The sequence below is a fragment of the Protopterus annectens genome, chromosome 4.part0 (genome assembly GCF_019279795.1).
Source record: "Protopterus annectens isolate FY-2018-M chromosome 4.part0, PAN1.0, whole genome shotgun sequence".
Taxonomy (NCBI): domain Eukaryota; kingdom Metazoa; phylum Chordata; order Ceratodontiformes; family Protopteridae; genus Protopterus; species Protopterus annectens.
Window position 1 is genome coordinate 1,193,450,091 of NC_056733.1, and position 6,000 is coordinate 1,193,456,090.

Genomic DNA, 6,000 nt, shown 5'->3' on the forward strand with positions numbered 1-6,000 from the left:
CGATAACCTTCTATAATCATGTGTATAAGAGCATGCTCTTGACTGTGGGCTCTTATGATAATGCAGGTTACATCCATACTCAAGCCAGGAGAGGGATTAGGAAAATAGTAAAAATGTCCTCATTTCCTGTATGTCAGCAAGGATGCAAGCACTCCTCAAGGTTGCCTGAATAATGGCTCCCCTGTGCAACTCACTCCAGTGGATCTGTTGGTGATCTCCACCACTTTGAAATGAATGGACTCTGACTGGGAGAAGTTTGATGGTTGGGAGGCACAGGGACAAAAAAGATAAAGGGAAAAATACAACTATTACACAATACATTTCAAAATGCATCAGGTCTAGCCTTCCTCACACCTACCAAACTGCAGCTGATTAAAATACCAACTAATGTTACTGGAAGGATTGAAATGTATCATCTGCCATGTATAAAAGAGATCTTTCTAAAGTAATAAATCAATATCTAGATTAAGGAGAGCAAAAATATAACAAGACAACTGTTTTAACAATATATTAATAGAGAAAGCAAACCCCAACTTTCTAAAAACATTTTGTAAGCAAGCACATTATTCTTATCTTTAAAATCAACCCCCATTGCAGCAAAGCAAAGTAAAATGGAAAATCACAGTATTTTATTTCTTGAATCTTATTAGTGAATAACTGCAGACTGATTCACTAAATTTCAAACATTACACACACACACACACACACACACACACACACACACACACACACACACACACACACACACACACACACACACACACATGAATATCCATGTACAGCACAGCTGTAAAACAAATTGTATACAAATCATAGTAAATCATAAATAAATGTGATAAACAATGGATTACAAGAAAAGAGTTGAATTTTAAGGTTCATAATATGAACAAAGTCTGATAGTCTGTGTGTATCAACAGTTACTGACAAACATTGGCTCTTGCCATGGCATCATTCTGTGAGTAAATAAAAAAATATATGTCCTTGAGAGTTTTTTGAAAAATGCAACCATAAATACTGCCAATCATTTTCCTTTAAATGCTGTAAGCTTGTGCTCAGCTAAGTCATTGACTCTTCCAAAGAAGTTAAGTTCCTATTGCCATTTGCTTCTTTAGCTTTGAAACTGTAAAGAATTTCCCCTTCTTTTGCTGGATCTCCAAGCAATATCACTGCATCAAGGAAAAAGGGATAAACATAGCAGGAAACAATACTATATACCTTAAATTCTTTATGTGATTTTCCCTTAGAGTATCAAAAACAAACAAACAAACAAATAAACAAATAATCAAGCTCTGCCTATGGTGCAGAGGTACAAAGCCTTGACTCCGCCCTAGATGACCTGTATTCTGCTAGTATCTTGGGAGCTCCAGTGACTGAGTAATGTGGGATAGGAATTAATGGCTGACATCAGCTCACCCATCCTGCAGGTGGGGGAGCAGCTTGGCATTGGCAACACAGGTGGTGTATGTCCTGCAGCAAAGAGCTTATGATGTCTTACAATGCACTCCCTTAGCTAGGAGACTGTGCAATGTACCTTCCATTAGTCACAGCTGTGAAGTATGCAAGCTGATGAGATGGTGAGAATAAGATGGGATTAGCAGGCTGATCTTCTCACTAACATCCAATTCTTACTACCACTATAGTCCAAAGGGCTTTTGCCCTCAATGGAGGAATTAATGACTCACTTGGTACAGGTGGGGTGAAACTTAAGCCAGATCATGTGAGCCCCCCCTCAAAAAAAAAATCAAACCCACTGTCTAATTGTTTGTCGAGAAAATTAAAGTCATACGAAATATTCTGCTATCATCTATCATGCATACTTTGCTTGACACCCAAAAAGGAGTTAATATTTCTTGTTTTAATTAGTTCTTAATTAGTTCTTAGAGTGAACCAAACAGAGGATTATGATAGGGCCAAAATCATAGGATCCATGTCAAGAACACATAATAAAGGTTATGACTGGAGACCCAATCATAATGCTTGATAGTGCGTGGAGCTATTTCTGCTCCATGTACTACCAATTACAGATAAAAAGAGAAAAAAATGAGAAAGTGTAGAATTAAAAAGTCTTTTATTGCATTTGAAAGTTGGTAAAGAACTCAACTAGTGCTATCAAAGACACAACAACATTCCATGCACCTTATTTGCTTAAGAAGTCTGCACAAATCCAAAAATAATGGGTAGGCAAAAAATCAATCTCAGGAACAGTTTATTTTTAATATTGTTCCAATTTATTTAAAAACATAATAGAATAATAGGTTTTGATTCAGCAAGCATTTTCTAATCACTATAAAGTTTGACACCTTCGTGTATGTCAATACTGACTGAGTGTAATCTTCAGTGATTTACAAGAAAATTGAACATTTTATGAGGGGCAAGGCAAAAGACAGATTTTAAAAGCTGTTACACATTTCATATTGCTACACCTTCTGTTTATGTGTAGCAAAGTAAGGTAGTATAAGCTTAAAGAAGCTGTTTTACCTTCTGCTACTGTTCCTTGTTGACTGACTGGCACTTTCTGCTGTTAGTTGCTAGCATGAGATCCAGTCTTAACAGCACTTGGTTTCTTTAACATGTTTTATTATGCACTCCTAAGTGCTGACAGGAACAGGTCTTACACAATGGAAGTTTATATTTTTCCCAGTTCCAGAGCATAATCACAGTTGTCCATGCACTACAAATATTTTAGATGACCCCTTCACCATTTCTCATTCCAATGAATGAAGGAGATAAGCAAGTTTTCATAATTTGAATAGTCCAAGCTGCAAGTTTATCTTTCATATGCTGTGCACATATCAAGAATGCTACTCTTTATGGAACTCACAGAATTCACAAGTTGTGAGTAGATTTGTGCTTCTAGATTGACTAAGAGTGTTCTGTAATATGTAATTGCAATATTGCACTCCATAAATTGTCTTTTCACCACATAGCTATCATGTTCCAAATACAAAAAGACAACAGCTTGTTTACAGATACTGTTAGTATCCTTACCCTGTTTGTCATCTAAGCACTTCAAAAAGCAGACATTTGTAGTTGTAATCTTTCACAGTTCTCACAAAATAATCTCCACTAGTGCTATTTCCACAAGTAGAATTATTTGTAAAAGCTATCTGTTTACATTTTAAACCCTGCTAGGCCATAGTCCTGTAGTTTAATTCACAGTTGTGGCAGAACTGTGTACTATTTACTACTGCAAACAGATTTGCCCTAGTCATTTATTAATGCACTTTTTCCATAAACAGTGTTCCTGCTAAATTTCTGCATAGTCTGGTACTTTAAAGTGAAGCAGAATTTCAATAGTGGGAGTATTGTCGTTGCTCCAGTTTGTGCTTCAGTACTTTGATATTCTGCTTATCTCTTACCTGCTTAAAGTTGTATTGTGTATCCACCCCATACCCCACTAACATATCAAATGAAAGTTTCTAAAAGAGCTGCAATATTGCCTTTATTTGATTGGATAACTCTCAAGCTAGCCTGCATGCTCCCTGAAATTTTGTCAACCCTCCCACCATTATTGCAGTTGTTGTTTTATAATAAGACTGTGTCCCTGGCCTCCACCCCTTATGATAATCTGATTTCCAAAGTCCCTCCTCTTTTTTATTGATATTAACTGTTGAATTAGCTATTTATGTACTCTTTTCACCCCTTGTTTTTATTAGATCCAGGATACTGAGTGCCTACCCAGCAAAGTAGTATTGCTCTTGAGTAAACCTCCTTTACTACATACTGCCGCCTGCTTATTTTCCATGAGGTCATCAAAGCCTGGAGTCCTAGCCTACATCCAAGTAGTGCTTTATATGTATCCAGTGCCATCTAGGCAAAGCTAAGTTCCTTTGATTACTAAATTGCACTTAAGTTATTTTGAATGATCACCACTGTTTCCTACTTTCTCTTCGTCTCACTGTTAACCTGTAAGACTGTTTTGAAATTGCTTTCAGCAACGGATTTCAAGCTAGTTGTTTAAATGATTTGTGGAATCATTGCACCTATGGGTCTCTTCTACTGTGGTTTTACATTAGGAGGACTGAGTTTATTCATTTTGTGACACAAGGTGTTTGCCTGGGCTATCTGAGTTGAGAAATATACAAAAGGACTCATAGTGTAGATATTTCATTGGACAAAGGGCTCATTAGATAGTTTTCTGTCTTTTCTGTGTTGCTAAAAATGTTATGCAGTTGTGTGGGCTAGCAGTGTCCTTTGTATTGTACAATAGGAAACACCTAGAAGCAAATTTCCCCTGTAAAATGTCCCATAAAACTGCACCCTGTAAAGTAGCAATACAGTGCAAATATCTTGTGCGCTGACAAGCTTAGAGCAGCTATTTGGGCATCGAGTGACAACACCCATAGATGTAGAAGAATTCAGTATTGTGTAAATATTAAAGTTAATAAAATTTAGTACAGTTTAACATAATCTGCCCCAATAAAGCACCCTTATTATTTTGTACCAACAAAGCACCCTAATTAGCCTTCTAACCCCAATACTCCACCACCTTGTATCTCACAAATCAAAGGAATGGGCACTATGATTATGCAATTTCCTAACTTCTCTGTAGCTGACATGATGGATATGGGCATCTTGAGACAATGTAGCAATTGCCTCATTTTACTGACAACCATTTAATCCTTAAAGAAGCAAATCCTTAAAGAAGCAGACACAATATAGGAGAGGAGTACTAACACAATGACACTGGAGGCTAAACTTTCACATACAAATGTACATCAGTTTTTTGAAATCATGTTCACAATACCCAGCTCACATAGTGCACAGCAGATACATAGAGTAATGTATGCTGAGGCACTTAAAGGTAATCTTCATAAACAGCAAAGATCACATAGACCACCTCAGCAAACCGAACGATACTCAGAAAAAACAGCATCTAACATCATACCTACAGTCCTCTCATAGGTTCATAGGTTCATAGGTTCATACTAAGCTATCTGCCCTAGGGCATTTATAAGCCTATCCAGAGTGTGTTTGGCTTTTGCCACCCATTTTAAAATAATTTTGCTATGCCCTTTTTCGAGGTTAGTATACTGTGCCTCTGTCTAACAGTGACACAGAAGTGGTACCCGGGGTAAACCTATGATCTCCCATCCACTCATCAAGATTCCTCTTGAAGAGAGTCAGTGAGGGACTCTGCCTAACCTGGACTGGGATTTTATTCCAGAGTGAAGGGAGCCTCTGGGTTATGAATCTGTCCCTCCAGCATGTCCTATTTATTTCAGTGCTGAGGTTCAAGTCTCTCGAGTGCATAGCTTGATGGGATTTGGATTTTCTGAGGTGCAGCATGTCCATTAATTCCGGGTTGGACATGGCTTTATACGTCAGGCACAGATCGCCTCTGAGCAGGCAGTATGCCACTGAGTAGAGCTGGAGTTTCTTTAACCGGGCAGCATATGGCATCTGTTTGAGCCCTTTGATCCTCTTGGTGAGGTACTTTTGGGGTCTTTCCAGTTGCTGCAGGTGTCTGGTAAGATACATCCCAAAAGGGGCATTGTACACAATTATGAGCCTGATGAGGGATGAGTAAAGAGGCACGATGACCTCCCCTGATCTAGATGTGAATCCGTTCATGATTAGGTGGGCTATATAAAATGTTTTTTTAACCACTTTGGCCACGTGGTTGTCAAATGAGAGATTGCTATCAACTTGGGTCCCCAGGTCCCTAATTACTTCTTCTGTACTTAATGGATTACCACCTATGTGGTAATTTGTGGGCACTTTGTTTTTGCCAAAGGGGATGACTATACACTTTTTGGCGTTTAGCTTGAGGCCATGGCTCTGGCACCAGTTGTCTGTTTCTATGAGGCCCTTTTGGAGGATGCTTGTGTCGGCTGGAGTGTCGATTATGGCGCCCAGTTTGCAGTCATCTGCAAACTTGGTCAGCCACTGTCCTTCCGTGTTGGCCTGTACCTCCAAGAAATATATACAGAACAAGAGAGGTCCCAGGACTGAGCCTTGTGGGACGCCACTTGTAACTGGTTTGGAGTCTGACATGGC